Source organism: Electrona antarctica (assembly GCF_951216825.1).
Source record: "Electrona antarctica genome assembly, chromosome: 10".
NCBI classification, from domain to species: domain Eukaryota; kingdom Metazoa; phylum Chordata; class Actinopteri; order Myctophiformes; family Myctophidae; genus Electrona; species Electrona antarctica.
Window position 1 is genome coordinate 45,839,641 of NC_136791.1, and position 24,961 is coordinate 45,864,601.

Below are 24,961 nucleotides of genomic sequence, written 5' to 3' on the forward strand. Positions count from 1 at the left end.
ATTTGAAAAAAAAACGAAAATCACTCCGAGACCATGGGCTATAGCCCATCGTCTCGGAGTCATTTTCGTCTTTTTTTCAAATCCTTGTTTTTCATAATTTATGGCCATGGCGATGGGCTATAGCCCATGGTCTCGAACGGTATACTATAGCATGCCGTTTTCCATCATTTTTGAGGATTTGAAAAAAAGAAGAAAATCACTCCGAGTCGAGACCATGGGCTATAGCCCATCGTCTTGGAGTCATTTTCGTCTTTTTTTCAAATCCTCGTTTTTCATCATTTATGACCATGGCGATGGGCTATAGCCCATGGTCTCGAACGGCATACTATAGCATGCCGTTTTCCATCATTTTTGAGGATTTGAAAAAAAGACGAAAATCACTCCGAGACCATGGGCTATACCCATGGTCTCGGAGTGATTTTTGTCTTTTTTTCAAATCCTCGTTTTTCATCATTTATGACCATGGCGATGGGCTATAGCCCATGGTCTCGAACGGCATACTATAGCATGCCGTTTTGCATCATCTTTGAGGATTTGAAAAAAAGACAAAAAATCACTCCGAGACCATGGGCTATAGCCCATCGTCTCGGAGTCATTTTCGTCTTTTTTTTCAAATCCTTGTTTTTCATAATTTATGACCATGGCGATGGGCTATAGCCCATGGTCTCGAACGACATACTATAGCATGCCGTTTTCCATCATTTTTGAGGATTTGAAAAAAAGACGAAAATCACTCCGAGTCGAGACCATGGGCTATAGCCCATGGTCTCGGAGTGATTTTCGTCTTTTTTTCAAATCCTTGTTTTTCATCATTTATGACCATGGCGATGGGCTATAGCCCATGGTCTCGAACGGCATACTATAGCATGCCGTTTTGCATCATTTTTGAGGATTTGAAAAAAAGACGAAAATTACTCCGAGACCATGGGCTATAGCCCATCGTCTCGGAGTCATTTTCGTCTTTTTTTCAAATCCTCGTTTTTCATAATTTATGACCATGGCGATGGGCTATAGCCCATGGTCTCGAACGGCATACTATAGCATGCCGTTTTCCATCATTTTTGAGGATTTGAAAAAAAGACGAAAATGACTCCGAGACGATGGGCTATAGCCCATGGTCTCGGAGTGATTTTTGTCTTTTTTTCAAATCCTCGTTTTTCATCATTTATGACCATGGCGATGGGCTATAGCCCATGGTCTCGAACGGCATACTATAGCATGCCGTTTTGCATCATCTTTGAGGATTTGAAATAAAGACGAAAAATCACTCCGAGACCATGGGCTATAGCCCATCGTCTCGGAGTCATTTTCGTCTTTTTTTCAAATCCTCGTTTTTCATCATTTATGACCATGGCGATGGGCTATAGCCCATGTTCTCGAACGGCATACTATAGCATGCCGTTTTCCACCATTTTTGAGGATTTGAAAAAAAGACGAAAATCACTCCGAGTCGAGACCATGGGCTATAGCCCTTGGTCTCGGAGTGATTTTCGTCTTTTTTTCAAATCCTTGTTTTTCATCATTTATGACCATGGCGATGGGCTATAGCCCATGGTCTCGAACGGCATACTATAGCCGTTTTCCATCATTTTTGAGGATTTGAAAAAAAGACGAAAATGACTCCGAGACGATGGGCCCATGGGCCCATGGTCTCGGAGTGATTTTTGTCTTTTTTTCAAATCCTCGTTTTTCATCATTTATGACCATGGCGATGGGCTATAGCCCATGGTCTCGAACGGCATACTATAGCATGCCGTTTTGCATCATCTTTGAGGATTTGAAAAAAAGACAAAAAATCACTCCGAGACCATGGGCTATAGCCCATCGTCTCGGAGTCATTTTCGTCTTTTTTTCAAATCCTCGTTTTTCATCATTTATGACCATGGCGATGGGCTATAGCCCATGGTCTCGAACGGCATACTATAGCATGCCGTTTTCCATCATTTTTGAGGATTTGAAAAAAAGACGAAAATCACTCCGAGTCGAGACCATGGGCTATAGCCCATGGTCTCGGAGTGATTTTCGTCTTTTTTTCAAATCCTCGTTTTTCATCATTTATGACCATGGCGATGGACTATAGCCCATGGTCTCGAACGGCATACTATAGCATGCCGTTTTCCATCATTTTTGAGGATTTGAAAAAAAGACGAAAATGACTCCGAGACGATGGGCTATAGCCCATGGTCTCGGAGTGATTTTTGTCTTTTTTTCAAATCCTCGTTTTTCATCATTTATGACCATGGCGATGGGCTATAGCCCATGGTCTCGAACGGCATACTATAGCATGCCGTTTTGCATCATCTTTGAGGATTTGAAAAAAAAACGAAAATCACTCCGAGACCATGGGCTATAGCCCATCGTCTCGGAGTCATTTTCGTCTTTTTTTCAAATCCTTGTTTTTCATAATTTATGGCCATGGCGATGGGCTATAGCCCATGGTCTCGAACGGTATACTATAGCATGCCGTTTTCCATCATTTTTGAGGATTTGAAAAAAAGAAGAAAATCACTCCGAGTCGAGACCATGGGCTATAGCCCATCGTCTTGGAGTCATTTTCGTCTTTTTTTCAAATCCTCGTTTTTCATCATTTATGACCATGGCGATGGGCTATAGCCCATGGTCTCGAACGGCATACTATAGCATGCCGTTTTCCATCATTTTTGAGGATTTGAAAAAAAGATGAAAATCACTCCGAGACCATGGGCTATACCCATGGTCTCGGAGTGATTTTTGTCTTTTTTTCAAATCCTCGTTTTTCATCATTTATGACCATGGCGATGGGCTATAGCCCATGGTCTCGAACGGCATACTATAGCATGCCGTTTTGCATCATCTTTGAGGATTTGAAAAAAAGACAAAAAATCACTCCGAGACCATGGGCTATAGCCCATCGTCTCGGAGTCATTTTCGTCTTTTTTTCAAATCCTTGTTTTTCATCATTTATGACCATTACGATGGGCTATAGCCCATGGTCTCGAACGGCATAATATAGCATGCCGTTTTCCATCATTTTTGAGGATTTGAAAAAAAAACGAAAATCACTCCGAGACCATGGGCTATAGCCCATCGTCTCGGAGTCATTTTCGTCTTTTTTTCAAATCCTTGTTTTTCATAATTTATGGCCATGGCGATGGGCTATAGCCCATGGTCTCGAACGGTATACTATAGCATGCCGTTTTCCATCATTTTTGAGGATTTGAAAAAAAGAAGAAAATCACTCCAAGTCGAGACCATGGGCTATAGCCCATCGTCTTGGAGTCATTTTCGTCTTTTTTTCAAATCCTCGTTTTTCATCATTTATGACCATGGCGATGGGCTATAGCCCATGGTCTCGAACGGCATACTATAGCATGCCGTTTTCCATCATTTTTGAGGATTTGAAAAAAAGACGAAAATCACTCCGAGACCATGGGCTATACCCATGGTCTCGGAGTGATTTTTGTCTTTTTTTCAAATCCTCGTTTTTCATCATTTATGACCATGGCGATGGGCTATAGCCCATGGTCTCGAACGGCATACTATAGCATGCCGTTTTGCATCATCTTTGAGGATTTGAAAAAAAGACAAAAAATCACTCCGAGACCATGGGCTATAGCCCATCGTCTCGGAGTCATTTTCGTCTTTTTTTTCAAATCCTTGTTTTTCATAATTTATGACCATGGCGATGGGCTATAGCCCATGGTCTCGAACGACATACTATAGCATGCCGTTTTCCATCATTTTTGAGGATTTGAAAAAAAGACGAAAATCACTCCGAGTCGAGACCATGGGCTATAGCCCATGGTCTCGGAGTGATTTTCGTCTTTTTTTCAAATCCTTGTTTTTCATCATTTATGACCATGGCGATGGGCTATAGCCCATGGTCTCGAACGGCATACTATAGCATGCCGTTTTGCATCATTTTTGAGGATTTGAAAAAAAGACGAAAATTACTCCGAGACCATGGGCTATAGCCCATCGTCTCGGAGTCATTTTCGTCTTTTTTTCAAATCCTCGTTTTTCATAATTTATGACCATGGCGATGGGCTATAGCCCATGGTCTCGAACGGCATACTATAGCATGCCGTTTTCCATCATTTTTGAGGATTTGAAAAAAAGACGAAAATGACTCCGAGACGATGGGCTATAGCCCATGGTCTCGGAGTGATTTTTGTCTTTTTTTCAAATCCTCGTTTTTCATCATTTATGACCATGGCGATGGGCTATAGCCCATGGTCTCGAACGGCATACTATAGCATGCCGTTTTGCATCATCTTTGAGGATTTGAAATAAAGACGAAAAATCACTCCGAGACCATGGGCTATAGCCCATCGTCTCGGAGTCATTTTCGTCTTTTTTTCAAATCCTCGTTTTTCATCATTTATGACCATGGCGATGGGCTATAGCCCATGTTCTCGAACGGCATACTATAGCATGCCGTTTTCCACCATTTTTGAGGATTTGAAAAAAAGACGAAAATCACTCCGAGTCGAGACCATGGGCTATAGCCCTTGGTCTGGGAGTGATTTTCGTCTTTTTTTCAAATCCTTGTTTTTCATCATTTATGACCATGGCGATGGGCTATAGCCCATGGTCTCGAACGGCATACTATAGCCGTTTTCCATCATTTTTGAGGATTTGAAAAAAAGACGAAAATGACTCCGAGACGATGGGCCCATGGGCCCATGGTCTCGGAGTGATTTTTGTCTTTTTTTCAAATCCTCGTTTTTCATCATTTATGACCATGGCGATGGGCTATAGCCCATGGTCTCGAACGGCATACTATAGCATGCCGTTTTGCATCATCTTTGAGGATTTGAAAAAAAGACAAAAAATCACTCCGAGACCATGGGCTATAGCCCATCGTCTCGGAGTCATTTTCGTCTTTTTTTCAAATCCTCGTTTTTCATCATTTATGACCATGGCGATGGGCTATAGCCCATGGTCTCGAACGGCATACTATAGCATGCCGTTTTCCATCATTTTTGAGGATTTGAAAAAAAGACGAAAATCACTCCGAGTCGAGACCATGGGCTATAGCCCATGGTCTCGGAGTGATTTTCGTCTTTTTTTCAAATCCTCGTTTTTCATCATTTATGACCATGGCGATGGACTATAGCCCATGGTCTCGAACGGCATACTATAGCATGCCGTTTTCCATCATTTTTGAGGATTTGAAAAAAAGACGAAAATGACTCCGAGACGATGGGCTATAGCCCATGGTCTCGGAGTGATTTTTGTCTTTTTTTCAAATCCTCGTTTTTCATCATTTATGACCATGGCGATGGGCTATAGCCCATGGTCTCGAACGGCATACTATAGCATGCCGTTTTGCATCATCTTTGAGGACATGAAAAAAAGACAAAAAATCCCTCCGAGACCATGGGCTATAGCCCATCGTCTCGGAGTCATTTTCGTCTTTTTTTCAAATCCTCGTTTTTCATCATTTATGACCATGGCGATGGGCTATAGCCCATGGTCTCGAACGGCATACTATAGCATGCCGTTTTCCATCATTTTTGAGGATTTGAAAAAAAGACGAAAATCACTCCGAGTCGAGACCATGGGCTATAGCCCATCGTCTCGGAGTCATTTTCGTCTTTTTTTCAAATCCTCGTTTTTCATCATTTATGACCATGGCGATGGGCTATAGCCCATGGTCTCGAACGGCATACTATAGCATGCCGTTTTGCATCATCTTTGAGGATTTGAAAAAAAGACAAAAAATCACTCCGAGACCATGGGCTATAGCCCATCGTCTCGGAGTCATTTTCGTCTTTTTTTCAAATCCTTGTTTTTCATCATTTATGACCATTACGATGGGCTATAGCCCATGGTCTCGAACGGCATAATATAGCATGCCGTTTTCCATCATTTTTGAGGATTTGAAAAAAAAACGAAAATCACTCCGAGACCATGGGCTATAGCCCATCGTCTCGGAGTCATTTTCGTCTTTTTTTCAAATCCTTGTTTTTCATAATTTATGGCCATGGCGATGGGCTATAGCCCATGGTCTCGAACGGTATACTATAGCATGCCGTTTTCCATCATTTTTGAGGATTTGAAAAAAAGAAGAAAATCACTCCGAGTCGAGACCATGGGCTATAGCCCATCGTCTTGGAGTCATTTTCGTCTTTTTTTCAAATCCTCGTTTTTCATCATTTATGACCATGGCGATGGGCTATAGCCCATGGTCTCGAACGGCATACTATAGCATGCCGTTTTCCATCATTTTTGAGGATTTGAAAAAAAGACGAAAATCACTCCGAGACCATGGGCTATACCCATGGTCTCGGAGTGATTTTTGTCTTTTTTTCAAATCCTCGTTTTTCATCATTTATGACCATGGCGATGGGCTATAGCCCATGGTCTCGAACGGCATACTATAGCATGCCGTTTTGCATCATCTTTGAGGATTTGAAAAAAAGACAAAAAATCACTCCGAGACCATGGGCTATAGCCCATCGTCTCGGAGTCATTTTCGTCTTTTTTTTCAAATCCTTGTTTTTCATAATTTATGACCATGGCGATGGGCTATAGCCCATGGTCTCGAACGACATACTATAGCATGCCGTTTTCCATCATTTTTGAGGATTTGAAAAAAAGACGAAAATCACTCCGAGTCGAGACCATGGGCTATAGCCCATGGTCTCGGAGTGATTTTCGTCTTTTTTTCAAATCCTTGTTTTTCATCATTTATGACCATGGCGATGGGCTATAGCCCATGGTCTCGAACGGCATACTATAGCATGCCGTTTTGCATCATTTTTGAGGATTTGAAAAAAAGACGAAAATTACTCCGAGACCATGGGCTATAGCCCATCGTCTCGGAGTCATTTTCGTCTTTTTTTCAAATCCTCGTTTTTCATAATTTATGACCATGGCGATGGGCTATAGCCCATGGTCTCGAACGGCATACTATAGCATGCCGTTTTCCATCATTTTTGAGGATTTGAAAAAAAGACGAAAATGACTCCGAGACGATGGGCTATAGCCCATGGTCTCGGAGTGATTTTTGTCTTTTTTTCAAATCCTCGTTTTTCATCATTTATGACCATGGCGATGGGCTATAGCCCATGGTCTCGAACGGCATACTATAGCATGCCGTTTTGCATCATCTTTGAGGATTTGAAAAAAAGACGAAAAATCACTCCGAGACCATGGGCTATAGCCCATCGTCTCGGAGTCATTTTCGTCTTTTTTTCAAATCCTCGTTTTTCATCATTTATGACCATGGCGATGGGCTATAGCCCATGTTCTCGAACGGCATACTATAGCATGCCGTTTTCCACCATTTTTGAGGATTTGAAAAAAAGACGAAAATCACTCCGAGTCGAGACCATGGGCTATAGCCCTTGGTCTCGGAGTGATTTTCGTCTTTTTTTCAAATCCTTGTTTTTCATCATTTATGACCATGGCGATGGGCTATAGCCCATGGTCTCGAACGGCATACTATAGCCGTTTTCCATCATTTTTGAGGATTTGAAAAAAAGACGAAAATGACTCCGAGACGATGGGCCCATGGGCCCATGGTCTCGGAGTGATTTTTGTCTTTTTTTCAAATCCTCGTTTTTCATCATTTATGACCATGGCGATGGGCTATAGCCCATGGTCTCGAACGGCATACTATAGCATGCCGTTTTGCATCATCTTTGAGGATTTGAAAAAAAGACAAAAAATCACTCCGAGACCATGGGCTATAGCCCATCGTCTCGGAGTCATTTTCGTCTTTTTTTCAAATCCTCGTTTTTCATCATTTATGACCATGGCGATGGGCTATAGCCCATGGTCTCGAACGGCATACTATAGCATGCCGTTTTCCATCATTTTTGAGGATTTGAAAAAAAGACGAAAATCACTCCGAGTCGAGACCATGGGCTATAGCCCATGGTCTCGGAGTGATTTTCGTCTTTTTTTCAAATCCTTGTTTTTCATAATTTATGACCATGGCGATGGGCTATAGCCCATGGTCTCGAACGGTATACTATAGCATGCCGTTTTCCATCATTTTTGAGGATTTGAAAAAAAGACGAAAATCACTCCGAGTCGAGACCATGGGCTATAGCCCATCGTCTTGGAGTCATTTTCGACTTTTTTTCAAATCCTCGGTTTTCATCATTTATGACCATGGCGATGGGCTATAGCCCATGGTCTCGAACGGCATACTATAGCATGCCGTTTTGCATCATTTTTGAGGATTTGAAAAAAAGACGAAAATCACTCCGAGACCATGGGCTATAGCCCATCGTCTCGGAGTCATTTTCGTCTTTTTTTCAAATCCTCGTTTTTCATCATTTATGACCATGGCGATGGGCTATAGCCCATGGTCTCGAACGGCATACTATAGCATGCCGTTTTGCATCATCTTTGAGGATTTGAAAAAAGAGACAAAAAATCACTCCGAGACCATGGGCTATAGCCCATCGTCTCGGAGTCATTTTCGTCTTTTTTTTCAAATCCTTGTTTTTCATAATTTATGACCATGGCGATGGGCTATAGCCCATGGTCTCGAACGGCATACTATAGCATCCCGTTTTGCATCATCTTTGAGGATTTGAAAAAAAGACAAAAAATCCCTCCGAGACCATGAGCTATAGCCCATCGTCTCGGAGTCATTTTCGTCTTTTTTTCAAATCCTCGTTTTTCATCATTTATGACCATGGCGATGGGCTATAGCCCATGGTCTCGAACGGCATACTATAGCATGCCGTTTTGCATCATCTTTGAGGATTTGAAAAAATGACGAAAAATCACTCCGAGACCATGGGCTATAGCCCATCGTCTCGGAGTCATTTTCGTCTTTTTTTCAAATCCTCGTTTTTCATCATTTATGACCATGGCGATGGGCTATAGCCCATGGTCTCGAACGGCATACTATAGCATGCCGTTTTCCACCATTTTTGAGGATTTGAAAAAAAGACGAAAATCACTCCGAGTCGAGACCATGGGCTATAGCCCATGGTCTCGGAGTGATTTTCGTCTTTTTTTCAAATCCTTGTTTTTCATCATTTATGACCATGGCGATGGGCTATAGCCCATGGTCTCGAACGGCATACTATAGCATGCCGTTTTCCATCATTTTTGAGGATTTGAAAAAAAGACGAAAATGACTCCGAGACGATGGGCTATAGCCCATGGTCTCGGAGTGATTTTTGTCTTTTTTTCAAATCCTCGTTTTTCATCATTTATGACCATGGCGATGGGCTATAGCCCATGGTCTCGAACGGCATACTATAGCATGCCGTTTTGCATCATCTTTGAGGATTTGAAAAAAAGACAAAAAATCACTCCGAGACCATGGGCTATAGCCCATCGTCTCGGAGTCATTTTCGTCTTTTTTTCAAATCCTCGTTTTTCATCATTTATGACCATGGCGATGGGCTATAGCCCATGGTCTCGAACGGCATACTATAGCATGCCGTTTTCCATCATTTTTGAGGATTTGAAAAAAAGACGAAAATCACTCCGAGTCGAGACCATGGGCTATAGCCCATGGTCTCGGAGTGATTTTCGTCTTTTTTTCAAATCCTTGTTTTTCATCATTTATGACCATGGCGATGGGCTATAGCCCATGGTCTCGAACGGCATACTATAGCCGTTTTCCATCATTTTTGAGGATTTGAAAAAAAGACGAAAATGACTCCGAGACGATGGGCCCATGGGCCCATGGTCTCGGAGTGATTTTTGTCTTTTTTTCAAATCCTCGTTTTTCATCATTTATGACCATGGCGATGGGCTATAGCCCATGGTCTCGAACGGCATACTATAGCATGCCGTTTTGCATCATCTTTGAGGATTTGAAAAAAAGACAAAAAATCACTCCGAGACCATGGGCTATAGCCCATCGTCTCGGAGTCATTTTCGTCTTTTTTTCAAATCCTCGTTTTTCATCATTTATGACCATGGCGATGGGCTATAGCCCATGGTCTCGAACGGCATACTATAGCATGCCGTTTTCCATCATTTTTGAGGATTTGAAAAAAAGACGAAAATCACTCCGAGTCGAGACCATGGGCTATAGCCCATGGTCTCGGAGTGATTTTCGTCTTTTTTTCAAATCCTCGTTTTTCATCATTTATGACCATGGCGATGGACTATAGCCCATGGTCTCGAACGGCATACTATAGCATGCCGTTTTCCATCATTTTTGAGGATTTGAAAAAAAGACGAAAATGACTCCGAGACGATGGGCTATAGCCCATGGTCTCGGAGTGATTTTTGTCTTTTTTTCAAATCCTCGTTTTTCATCATTTATGACCATGGCGATGGGCTATAGCCCATGGTCTCGAACGGCATACTATAGCATGCCGTTTTGCATCATCTTTGAGGACATGAAAAAAAGACAAAAAATCCCTCCGAGACCATGGGCTATAGCCCATCGTCTCGGAGTCATTTTCGTCTTTTTTTCAAATCCTCGTTTTTCATCATTTATGACCATGGCGATGGGCTATAGCCCATGGTCTCGAACGGCATACTATAGCATGCCGTTTTCCATCATTTTTGAGGATTTGAAAAAAAGACGAAAATCACTCCGAGTCGAGACCATGGGCTATAGCCCATCGTCTCGGAGTCATTTTCGTCTTTTTTTCAAATCCTCGTTTTTCATCATTTATGACCATGGCGATGGGCTATAGCCCATGGTCTCGAACGGCATACTATAGCATGCCGTTTTGCATCATCTTTGAGGATTTGAAAAAAAGACAAAAAATCACTCCGAGACCATGGGCTATAGCCCATCGTCTCGGAGTCATTTTCGTCTTTTTTTCAAATCCTTGTTTTTCATCATTTATGACCATTACGATGGGCTATAGCCCATGGTCTCGAACGGCATAATATAGCATGCCGTTTTCCATCATTTTTGAGGATTTGAAAAAAAAACGAAAATCACTCCGAGACCATGGGCTATAGCCCATCGTCTCGGAGTCATTTTCGTCTTTTTTTCAAATCCTTGTTTTTCATAATTTATGGCCATGGCGATGGGCTATAGCCCATGGTCTCGAACGGTATACTATAGCATGCCGTTTTCCATCATTTTTGAGGATTTGAAAAAAAGAAGAAAATCACTCCGAGTCGAGACCATGGGCTATAGCCCATCGTCTTGGAGTCATTTTCGTCTTTTTTTCAAATCCTCGTTTTTCATCATTTATGACCATGGCGATGGGCTATAGCCCATGGTCTCGAACGGCATACTATAGCATGCCGTTTTCCATCATTTTTGAGGATTTGAAAAAAAGACGAAAATCACTCCGAGACCATGGGCTATACCCATGGTCTCGGAGTGATTTTTGTCTTTTTTTCAAATCCTCGTTTTTCATCATTTATGACCATGGCGATGGGCTATAGCCCATGGTCTCGAACGGCATACTATAGCATGCCGTTTTGCATCATCTTTGAGGATTTGAAAAAAAGACAAAAAATCACTCCGAGACCATGGGCTATAGCCCATCGTCTCGGAGTCATTTTCGTCTTTTTTTTCAAATCCTTGTTTTTCATAATTTATGACCATGGCGATGGGCTATAGCCCATGGTCTCGAACGACATACTATAGCATGCCGTTTTCCATCATTTTTGAGGATTTGAAAAAAAGACGAAAATCACTCCGAGTCGAGACCATGGGCTATAGCCCATGGTCTCGGAGTGATTTTCGTCTTTTTTTCAAATCCTTGTTTTTCATCATTTATGACCATGGCGATGGGCTATAGCCCATGGTCTCGAACGGCATACTATAGCATGCCGTTTTGCATCATTTTTGAGGATTTGAAAAAAAGACGAAAATTACTCCGAGACCATGGGCTATAGCCCATCGTCTCGGAGTCATTTTCGTCTTTTTTTCAAATCCTCGTTTTTCATAATTTATGACCATGGCGATGGGCTATAGCCCATGGTCTCGAACGGCATACTATAGCATGCCGTTTTCCATCATTTTTGAGGATTTGAAAAAAAGACGAAAATGACTCCGAGACGATGGGCTATAGCCCATGGTCTCGGAGTGATTTTTGTCTTTTTTTCAAATCCTCGTTTTTCATCATTTATGACCATGGCGATGGGCTATAGCCCATGGTCTCGAACGGCATACTATAGCATGCCGTTTTGCATCATCTTTGAGGATTTGAAAAAAAGACGAAAAATCACTCCGAGACCATGGGCTATAGCCCATCGTCTCGGAGTCATTTTCGTCTTTTTTTCAAATCCTCGTTTTTCATCATTTATGACCATGGCGATGGGCTATAGCCCATGTTCTCGAACGGCATACTATAGCATGCCGTTTTCCACCATTTTTGAGGATTTGAAAAAAAGACGAAAATCACTCCGAGTCGAGACCATGGGCTATAGCCCTTGGTCTCGGAGTGATTTTCGTCTTTTTTTCAAATCCTTGTTTTTCATCATTTATGACCATGGCGATGGGCTATAGCCCATGGTCTCGAACGGCATACTATAGCCGTTTTCCATCATTTTTGAGGATTTGAAAAAAAGACGAAAATGACTCCGAGACGATGGGCCCATGGGCCCATGGTCTCGGAGTGATTTTTGTCTTTTTTTCAAATCCTCGTTTTTCATCATTTATGACCATGGCGATGGGCTATAGCCCATGGTCTCGAACGGCATACTATAGCATGCCGTTTTGCATCATCTTTGAGGATTTGAAAAAAAGACAAAAAATCACTCCGAGACCATGGGCTATAGCCCATCGTCTCGGAGTCATTTTCGTCTTTTTTTCAAATCCTCGTTTTTCATCATTTATGACCATGGCGATGGGCTATAGCCCATGGTCTCGAACGGCATACTATAGCATGCCGTTTTCCATCATTTTTGAGGATTTGAAAAAAAGACGAAAATCACTCCGAGTCGAGACCATGGGCTATAGCCCATGGTCTCGGAGTGATTTTCGTCTTTTTTTCAAATCCTTGTTTTTCATAATTTATGACCATGGCGATGGGCTATAGCCCATGGTCTCGAACGGTATACTATAGCATGCCGTTTTCCATCATTTTTGAGGATTTGAAAAAAAGACGAAAATCACTCCGAGTCGAGACCATGGGCTATAGCCCATCGTCTTGGAGTCATTTTCGACTTTTTTTCAAATCCTCGGTTTTCATCATTTATGACCATGGCGATGGGCTATAGCCCATGGTCTCGAACGGCATACTATAGCATGCCGTTTTGCATCATTTTTGAGGATTTGAAAAAAAGACGAAAATCACTCCGAGACCATGGGCTATAGCCCATCGTCTCGGAGTCATTTTCGTCTTTTTTTCAAATCCTCGTTTTTCATCATTTATGACCATGGCGATGGGCTATAGCCCATGGTCTCGAACGGCATACTATAGCATGCCGTTTTGCATCATCTTTGAGGATTTGAAAAAAAGACAAAAAATCACTCCGAGACCATGGGCTATAGCCCATCGTCTCGGAGTCATTTTCGTCTTTTTTTTCAAATCCTTGTTTTTCATAATTTATGACCATGGCGATGGGCTATAGCCCATGGTCTCGAACGGCATACTATAGCATCCCGTTTTGCATCATCTTTGAGGATTTGAAAAAAAGACAAAAAATCCCTCCGAGACCATGAGCTATAGCCCATCGTCTCGGAGTCATTTTCGTCTTTTTTTCAAATCCTCGTTTTTCATCATTTATGACCATGGCGATGGGCTATAGCCCATGGTCTCGAACGGCATACTATAGCATGCCGTTTTGCATCATCTTTGAGGATTTGAAAAAATGACGAAAAATCACTCCGAGACCATGGGCTATAGCCCATCGTCTCGGAGTCATTTTCGTCTTTTTTTCAAATCCTCGTTTTTCATCATTTATGACCATGGCGATGGGCTATAGCCCATGGTCTCGAACGGCATACTATAGCATGCCGTTTTCCACCATTTTTGAGGATTTGAAAAAAAGACGAAAATCACTCCGAGTCGAGACCATGGGCTATAGCCCATGGTCTCGGAGTGATTTTCGTCTTTTTTTCAAATCCTTGTTTTTCATCATTTATGACCATGGCGATGGGCTATAGCCCATGGTCTCGAACGGCATACTATAGCATGCCGTTTTCCATCATTTTTGAGGATTTGAAAAAAAGACGAAAATGACTCCGAGACGATGGGCTATAGCCCATGGTCTCGGAGTGATTTTTGTCTTTTTTTCAAATCCTCGTTTTTCATCATTTATGACCATGGCGATGGGCTATAGCCCATGGTCTCGAACGGCATACTATAGCATGCCGTTTTGCATCATCTTTGAGGATTTGAAAAAAAGACAAAAAATCACTCCGAGACCATGGGCTATAGCCCATCGTCTCGGAGTCATTTTCGTCTTTTTTTCAAATCCTCGTTTTTCATCATTTATGACCATGGCGATGGGCTATAGCCCATGGTCTCGAACGGCATACTATAGCATGCCGTTTTCCATCATTTTTGAGGATTTGAAAAAAAGACGAAAATCACTCCGAGTCGAGACCATGGGCTATAGCCCATGGTCTCGGAGTGATTTTCGTCTTTTTTTCAAATCCTTGTTTTTCATCATTTATGACCATGGCGATGGGCTATAGCCCATGGTCTCGAACGGCATACTATAGCATGCCGTTTTGCATCATTTTTGAGGATTTGAAAAAAAGACGAAAATCACTCCGAGACCATGGGCTATAGCCCATCGTCTCGGAGTCATTTTCGTCTTTTTTTCAAATCCTCGTTTTTCATCATTTATGACCATGGCGATGGGCTATAGCCCATGGTCTCGAACGGCATACTATAGCATGCCGTTTTCCATCATTTTTGAGGATTTGAAAAAAAGACAAAAATCACTCCGAGTCGAGACCATGGGCTATAGCCCATCGTCTCGGAGTCATTTTCGTCTTTTTTTCAAATCATTGTTTTTCATCATTTATGACCATGGCGATGGGCTATAGCCCATGGTCTCGAACGGCATACTATAGCATGCCGTTTTGCATCATCTTTGAGGATTTGAAAAAAAGACAAAAAATCACTCCGAGACCATGGGCTATAGCCCATCGTCTCGGAGTGATTTTCTTCTTTTTTTCAAATCCTTGTTTTTCATCATTTATGACCATGGCGATGGGCTATAGCCCATGGTCTCGAACGGCATACTATAGCATGCCGTTTTGCATCATTTTTGAGGATTTGAAAAAAAGACGAAAATCACTCCGAGTCGAGACCATGGGCTATAGCCCATGGTCTCGGAGTGATTTTCGTCTTTTTTTCAAATCCTTGTTTTTCATCATTTATGACCATGGCGATGGGCTCTAGCCCATGGTCTCGAACGGCATACTATAGCATGCCGTTTTCCATCATTTTTGAGGATTTGAAAAAAAGACGAAAATGACTCCGAGACGATGGGCTATAGCCCATGGTCTCGGAGTGATTTTTGTCTTTTTTTCAAATCCTCGTTTTTCATCATTTATGACCATGGCGATGGGCTATAGCCCATGGTCTCGAACGGCATACTATAGCATGCCGTTTTGCATCATCTTTGAGGATTTGAAAAAAAGACAAAAAATCACTCCGAGACCATGGGCTATAGCCCATCGTCTCGGAGTCATTTTCGTCTTTTTTTCAAATCCTCGTTTTTCATCATTTATGACCATGGCGATGGGCTATAGCCCATGGTCTCGAACGGCATACTATAGCATGCCGTTTTCCATCATTTTTGAGGATTTGAAAAAAAGACGAAAATCACTCCGAGTCGAGACCATGGGCTATAGCCCATGGTCTCGGAGTGATTTTCGTCTTTTTTTCAAATCCTTGTTTTTCATCATTTATGACCATGGCGATGGGCTATAGCCCATGGTCTCGAACGGAATACTATAGCATGCCGTTTTGCATCATTTTTGAGGATTTGAAAAAAAGACGAAAATCACTCCGAGACCATGGGCTATAGCCCATCGTCTCGGAGTCATTTTCGTCTTTTTTTCAAATCCTCGTTTTTCATCATGTATGACCATGGCGATGGGCTATAGCCCATGGTCTCGAACGGCATACTATAGCATGCCGTTTTCCATCATCTTTGAGGATTTGAAAAAAAGACAAAAAATCCCTCCGAGACCATGGGGTATAGCCCATCGTCTCAGGAGTCATTTTCGTCTTTTTTTCAAATCCTTGTTTTTCATAATTTATGACCATGGCGATGGGCTATAGCCCATGGTCTCGAACGGCATACTATAGCATGCCGTTTTGCATCATCTTTGAGGATTTGAAAAAAAGACAAAAAATCACTCCGAGACCATGGGCTATAGCCCATCGTCTCGGAGTCATTTTCGTCTTTTTTTCAAATACTCGTTTTTCATAATTTATGACCATGGCGATGGGCTATAGCCCATGGTCTCGAACGGCATACTATAGCATGCCGTTTTCCATCATTTTTGAGGATTTGAAAAAAAGACGAAAATCACTCCGAGTCGAGACCATGGGCTATAGCCCATGGTCTCGGAGTGATTTTCGTATTTTTTTCAAATCCTTGTTTTTCATAATTTATGACCATGGCGATGGGCTATAGCCCATGGTCTCGAACGGTATACTATAGCATGCCGTTTTCCATCATTTTTGAGGATTTGAAAAAAAGAAGAAAATCACTCCGAGACCATGGGCTATAGCCCATCGTCTTGGAGTCATTTTCGTCTTTTTTTCAAATCCTCGGTTTTCATCATTTATGACCATGGCGATGGGCTATAGCCCATGGTCTCGAACGGCATACTATAGCATGCCGTTTTCCATCATTTTTGAGGATTTGAAAAAAAGACGAAAATGACTCCGAGACGATGGGATATAGCCCATGGTCTCGGAGTGATTTTTGTCTTTTTTTCAAATCCTCGTTTTTCATCATTTATGACCATGGCGATGGGCTATAGCCCATGGTCTCGAACGGCATACTATAGCATGCCGTTTTGCATCATCTTTGAGGATTTGAAAAAAAGACAAAAAATCACTCCGAGACCATGGGCTATAGCCCATCGTCTCGGAGTCATTTCGTCTTTTTTTCAAATCCTTGTTTTTCATCATTTATGACCATGGCGATGGGCTATAGCCCATGGTCTCGAACGGCATACTATAGCATGCCGTTTTGCATCATTTTTGAGGATTTGAAAAAAAGACGAAAATCACTCCGAGACCATGGGCTATAGCCCATCGTCTCGGAGTCATTTTCGTCTTTTTTTCAAATCCTCGTTTTTCATCATTTATGACCATGGCGATGGGCTATAGCCCATGGTCTCGAACGGCATACTATAGCATGCCGTTTTGCATCATCTTTGAGGATTTGAAAAAATGACGAAAAATCACTCCGAGACCATGGGCTATAGCCCATCGTCTCGGAGTCATTTTCGTCTTTTTTTCAAATCCTCGTTTTTCATCATTTATGACCATGGCGATGGGCTATAGCCCATGGTCTCGAACGGCATACTATAGCATGCCGTTTTCCACCATTTTTGAGGATTTGAAAAAAAGACGAAAATCACTCCGAGTCGAGACCATGGGCTATAGCCCATGGTCTCGGAGTGATTTTCGTCTTTTTTTCAAATCCTTGTTTTTCATCATTTATGACCATGGCGATGGGCTATAGCCCATGGTCTCGAACGGCATACTATAGCATGCCGTTTTCCATCATTTTTGAGGATTTGAAAAAAAGACGAAAATGACTCCGAGACGATGGGCTATAGCCCATGGTCTCGGAGTGATTTTTGTCTTTTTTTCAAATCCTCGTTTTTCATCATTTATGACCATGGCGATGGGCTATAGCCCATGGTCTCGAACGGCATACTATAGCATGCCGTTTTGCATCATCTTTGAGGATTTGAAAAAAAGACAAAAAATCACTCCGAGACCATGGGCTATAGCCCATCGTCTCGGAGTCATTTTCGTCTTTTTTTCAAATCCTCGTTTTTCATCATTTATGACCATGGCGATGGGCTATAGCCCATGGTCTCGAACGGCATACTATAGCATGCCGTTTTCCATCATTTTTGAGGATTTGAAAAAAAGACGAAAATCACTCCGAGTCGAGACCATGGGCTATAGCCCATGGTCTCGGAGTGATTTTCGTCTTTTTTTCAAATCCTTGTTTTTCATCATTTATGACCATGGCGATGGGCTATAGCCCATGGTCTCGAACGGCATACTATAGCATGCCGTTTTGCATCATTTTTGAGGATTTGAAAAAAAGACAAAAATCACTCCGAGTCGAGACCATGGGCTATAGCCCATCGTCTCGGAGTCATTTTCGTCTTTTTTTCAAATCATTGTTTTTCATCATTTATGACCATGGCGATGGGCTATAGCCCATGGTCTCGAACGGCATACTATAGCATGCCGTTTTGCATCATCTTTGAGGATTTGAAAAAAAGACAAAAAATCACTCCGAGACCATGGGCTATAGCCCATCGTCTCGGAGTGATTTTCTTCTTTTTTTCAAATCCTTGTTTTTCATCATTTATGACCATGGCGATGGGCTATAGCCCATGGTCTCGAACGGCATACTATAGCATGCCGTTTTGCATCATTTTTGAGGATTTGAAAAAAAGACGAAAATCACTCCGAGTCGAGACCATGGGCTATAGCCCATGGTCTCGGAGTGATTTTCGTCTTTTTTTCAAATCCTTGTTTTTCATCATTTATGACCATGGCGATGGGCTCTAGCCCATGGTCTCGAACGGCATACTATAGCATGCCGTTTTCCATCATTTTTGAGGATTTGAAAAAAAGACGAAAATGACTCCGAGACGATGGGCTATAGCCCATGGTCTCGGAGTGATTTTTGTCTTTTTTTCAAATCCTCGTTTTTCATCATTTATGACCATGGCGATGGGCTATAGCCCATGGTCTCGAACGGCATACTATAGCATGCCGTTTTGCATCATCTTTGAGGATTTGAAAAAAAGACAAAAAATCACTCCGAGACCATGGGCTATAGCCCATCGTCTCGGAGTCATTTTCGTCTTTTTTTCAAATCCTCGTTTTTCATCATTTATGACCATGGCGATGGGCTATAGCCCATGGTCTCGAACGGCATACTATAGCATGCCGTTTTCCATCATTTTTGAGGATTTGAAAAAAAGACGAAAATCACTCCGAGTCGAGACCATGGGCTATAGCCCATGGTCTCGGAGTGATTTTCGTCTTTTTTTCAAATCCTTGTTTTTCATCATTTATGACCATGGCGATGGGCTATAGCCCATGGTCTCGAACGGAATACTATAGCATGCCGTTTTGCATCATTTTTGAGGATTTGAAAAAAAGACGAAAATCACTCCGAGACCATGGGCTATAGCCCATCGTCTCGGAGTCATTTTCGTCTTTTTTTCAAATCCTCGTTTTTCATCATGTATGACCATGGCGATGGGCTATAGCCCATGGTCTCGAACGGCATACTATAGCATGCCGTTTTCCATCATCTTTGAGGATTTGAAAAAAAGACAAAAAATCCCTCCGAGACCATGGGGTATAGCCCATCGTCTCAGGAGTCATTTTCGTCTTTTTTTCAAATCCTTGTTTTTCATAATTTATGACCATGGCGATGGGCTATAGCCCATGGTCTCGAACGGCATACTATAGCATGCCGTTTTGCATCATCTTTGAGGATTTGAAAAAAAGACAAAAAATCACTCCGAGACCATGGGCTATAGCCCATCGTCTCGGAGTCATTTTCGTCTTTTTTTCAAATACTCGTTTTTCATAATTTATGACCATGGCGATGGGCTATAGCCCATGGTCTCGAACGGCATACTATAGCATGCCGTTTTGCATCATCTTTGAGGATTTGAAAAAAAGACGAAAATCACTCCGAGACCATGGGCTATAGCCCATCGTCTCGGAGTCATTTTTGTTTTTTTTTCAAATCCTTGTTTTTCATCATTTATGACCATGGCGATGGGCTATAGCCCATGGTCTCGAACGGCATACTATAGCATGCCGTTTTCCATCATTTTTGAGGATTTGAAAAAAAGACGAAAATCACTCCGAGTCGAGACCATGGGTTATAGCCCATCGTCTCGGAGTCATTTTCGTCTTTTTTAAAAATCCTCGTTTTTCATCATTTATGACCATGGCGATGGGCTATAGCCCATGGTCTCGAACGGCATACTATAGCATGCCGTTTTCCATCATTTTTGAGGATTTGAAAAAAATACGAAAATGACTCCGAGACCATGGGCTATAGCCCATGGTCTCGGAGTGATTTTCGTCTTTTTTTCAAATCCTTGTTTTTCATCATTTATGACCATGGCGATGGGCTATAGCCCATGGTCTCGAACGGGATACTATAGCATGCCGTTTTGCATCATTTTTGAGGATTTGAAAAAAAGACGAAAATCACTCCGAGACCATGGGCTATAGCCCATCGTCTCGGAGTCATTTTCGTCTTTTTTTCAAATCCTTGTTTTTCATCATTTATGACCATGGCGATGGGCTATAGCCCATGGTCTCGAACGGGATACTATAGCATGCCGTTTTCCATCATTTTTGAGGATTTGAAAAAAAGACGAAAATCACTCCGAGTCGAGACCATGGGCTATAGCCCATCGTCTCGGAGTCATTTTCGTCTTTTTTTCAAATCCTTGTTTTTCATCATTTATGACCATGGCGATGGGCTATAGCCCATGGTCTCGAACGGCATACTATAGCATGCCGTTTTCCATCATTTTTGAGGATTTGAAAAAAAGACGAAAATCATTCCGAGACGATGGGCTATAGCCCATGGTCTCGAACGGAATACTATAGCATGCCGTTTTGCATCATTTTTGAGGATTTGAAAAAGAGACGAAAATGACTCCGAGACGATGGGCTCAAGCCCATGGTCTCGAACGGCATACTATAGCATGCCGTTTTCCATCATTTTTGAGGATTTGAAAAAAAGACGAAAATCACTCCGAGACCATGGGCTATAGCCCATCGTCTCAGGAGTCATTTTCGTCTTTTTTTCAAATCCTTGTTTTTCATAATTATTGACCATGGCGATGGGCTATAGCCCATGGTCTCGAACGGCATACTATAGCATGCCGTTTTGCATCATCTTTGAGGATTTGAAAAAAAGACAAAAAATCACTCCGAGACCATGGGCTATAGCCCATCGTCTCGGAGTCATTTTCGTCTTTTTTTCAAATACTCGTTTTTCATAATTTATGACCATGGCGATGGGCTATAGCCCATGGTCTCGGAGTGATTTTCGTATTTTTTTCAAATCCTTGTTTTTCATAATTTATGACCATGGCGATGGGCTATAGCCCATGGTCTCGAACGGTATACTATAGCATGCCGTTTTCCATCATTTTTGAGGATTTGAAAAAAAGAAGAAAATCACTCCGAGACCATGGGCTATAGCCCATCGTCTTGGAGTCATTTTCGTCTTTTTTTCAAATCCTCGGTTTTCATCATTTATGACCATGGCGATGGGCTATAGCCCATGGTCTCGAACGGCATACTATAGCATGCCGTTTTCCATCATTTTTGAGGATTTGAAAAAAAGACGAAAATGACTCCGAGACGATGGGATATAGCCCATGGTCTCGGAGTGATTTTTGTCTTTTTTTCAAATCCTCGTTTTTCATCATTTATGACCATGGCGATGGGCTATAGCCCATGGTCTCGAACGGCATACTATAGCATGCCGTTTTGCATCATCTTTGAGGATTTGAAAAAAAGACAAAAAATCACTCCGAGACCATGGGCTATAGCCCATCGTCTCGGAGTCATTTCGTCTTTTTTTCAAATCCTTGTTTTTCATCATTTATGACCATGGCGATGGGCTATAGCCCATGGTCTCGAACGGCATACTATAGCATGCCGTTTTGCATCATTTTTGAGGATTTGAAAAAAAGACGAAAATCACTCCGAGACCATGGGCTATAGCCCATCGTCTCGGAGTCATTTTCGTCTTTTTTTCAAATCCTCGTTTTTCATCATTTATGACCATGGCGATGGGCTATAGCCCATGGTCTCGAACGGCATACTATAGCATGCCGTTTTGCATCATCTTTGAGGATTTGAAAAAATGACGAAAAATCACTCCGAGACCATGGGCTATAGCCCATCGTCTCGGAGTCATTTTCGTCTTTTTTTCAAATCCTCGTTTTTCATCATTTATGACCATGGCGATGGGCTATAGCCCATGGTCTCGAACGGCATACTATAGCATGCCGTTTTCCACCATTTTTGAGGATTTGAAAAAAAGACGAAAATCACTCCGAGTCGAGACCATGGGCTATAGCCCATGGTCTCGGAGTGATTTTCGTCTTTTTTTCAAATCCTTGTTTTTCATCATTTATGACCATGGCGATGGGCTATAGCCCATGGTCTCGAACGGCATACTATAGCATGCCGTTTTCCATCATTTTTGAGGATTTGAAAAAAAGACGAAAATGACTCCGAGACGATGGGCTATAGCCCATGGTCTCGGAGTGATTTTTGTCTTTTTTTCAAATCCTCGTTTTTCATCATTTATGACCATGGCGATGGGCTATAGCCCATGGTCTCGAACGGCATACTATAGCATGCCGTTTTGCATCATCTTTGAGGATTTGAAAAAAAGACAAAAAATCACTCCGAGACCATGGGCTATAGCCCATCGTCTCGGAGTCATTTTCGTCTTTTTTTCAAATCCTCGTTTTTCATCATTTATGACCATGGCGATGGGCTATAGCCCATGGTCTCGAACGGCATACTATAGCATGCCGTTTTCCATCATTTTTGAGGATTTGAAAAAAAGACGAAAATCACTCCGAGTCGAGACCATGGGCTATAGCCCATGGTCTCGGAGTGATTTTCGTCTTTTTTTCAAATCCTTGTTTTTCATCATTTATGACCATGGCGATGGGCTATAGCCCATGGTCTCGAACGGCATACTATAGCATGCCGTTTTGCATCATTTTTGAGGATTTGAAAAAAAGACGAAAATCACTCCGAGACCGTCATTTTCGTCTTTTTTTCAAATCCTCGTTTTTCATCATTTATGACCATGGCGATGGGCTATAGCCCATGGTCTCGAACGGCATACTATAGCATGCCGTTTTCCATCATTTTTGAGGATTTGAAAAAAAGACAAAAATCACTCCGAGTCGAGACCATGGGCTATAGCCCATCGTCTCGGAGTCATTTTCGTCTTTTTTTCAAATCATTGTTTTTCATCATTTATGACCATGGCGATGGGCTATAGCCCATGGTCTCGAACGGCATACTATAGCATGCCGTTTTGCATCATCTTTGAGGATTTGAAAAAAAGACAAAAAATCACTCCGAGACCATGGGCTATAGCCCATCGTCTCGGAGTGATTTTCTTCTTTTTTTCAAATCCTTGTTTTTCATCATTTATGACCATGGCGATGGGCTATAGCCCATGGTCTCGAACGGCATACTATAGCATGCCGTTTTGCATCATTTTTGAGGATTTGAAAAAAAGACGAAAATCACTCCGAGTCGAGACCATGGGCTATAGCCCATGGTCTCGGAGTGATTTTCGTCTTTTTTTCAAATCCTTGTTTTTCATCATTTATGACCATGGCGATGGGCTCTAGCCCATGGTCTCGAACGGCATACTATAGCATGCCGTTTTCCATCATTTTTGAGGATTTGAAAAAAAGACGAAAATGACTCCGAGACGATGGGCTATAGCCCATGGTCTCGGAGTGATTTTTGTCTTTTTTTCAAATCCTCGTTTTTCATCATTTATGACCATGGCGATGGGCTATAGCCCATGGTCTCGAACGGCATACTATAGCATGCCGTTTTGCATCATCTTTGAGGATTTGAAAAAAAGACAAAAAATCACTCCGAGACCATGGGCTATAGCCCATCGTCTCGGAGTCATTTTCGTCTTTTTTTCAAATCCTCGTTTTTCATCATTTATGACCATGGCGATGGGCTATAGCCCATGGTCTCGAACGGCATACTATAGCATGCCGTTTTCCATCATTTTTGAGGATTTGAAAAAAAGACGAAAATCACTCCGAGTCGAGACCATGGGCTATAGCCCATGGTCTCGGAGTGATTTTCGTCTTTTTTTCAAATCCTTGTTTTTCATCATTTATGACCATGGCGATGGGCTATAGCCCATGGTCTCGAACGGAATACTATAGCATGCCGTTTTGCATCATTTTTGAGGATTTGAAAAAAAGACGAAAATCACTCCGAGACCATGGGCTATAGCCCATCGTCTCGGAGTCATTTTCGTCTTTTTTTCAAATCCTCGTTTTTCATCATGTATGACCATGGCGATGGGCTATAGCCCATGGTCTCGAACGGCATACTATAGCATGCCGTTTTCCATCATCTTTGAGGATTTGAAAAAAAGACAAAAAATCCCTCCGAGACCATGGGGTATAGCCCATCGTCTCAGGAGTCATTTTCGTCTTTTTTTCAAATCCTTGTTTTTCATAATTTATGACCATGGCGATGGGCTATAGCCCATGGTCTCGAACGGCATACTATAGCATGCCGTTTTGCATCATCTTTGAGGATTTGAAAAAAAGACAAAAAATCACTCCGAGACCATGGGCTATAGCCCATCGTCTCGGAGTCATTTTCGTCTTTTTTTCAAATACTCGTTTTTCATAATTTATGACCATGGCGATGGGCTATAGCCCATGGTCTCGAACGGCATACTATAGCATGCCGTTTTGCATCATCTTTGAGGATTTGAAAAAAAGACGAAAATCACTCCGAGACCATGGGCTATAGCCCATCGTCTCGGAGTCATTTTTTTTTTTTTTTCAAATCCTTGTTTTTCATCATTTATGACCATGGCGATGGGCTATAGCCCATGGTCTCGAACGGCATACTATAGCATGCCGTTTTCCATCATTTTTGAGGATTTGAAAAAAAGACGAAAATCACTCCGAGTCGAGACCATGGGTTATAGCCCATCGTCTCGGAGTCATTTTCGTCTTTTTTAAAAATCCTCGTTTTTCATCATTTATGACCATGGCGATGGGCTATAGCCCATGGTCTCGAACGGCATACTATAGCATGCCGTTTTCCATCATTTT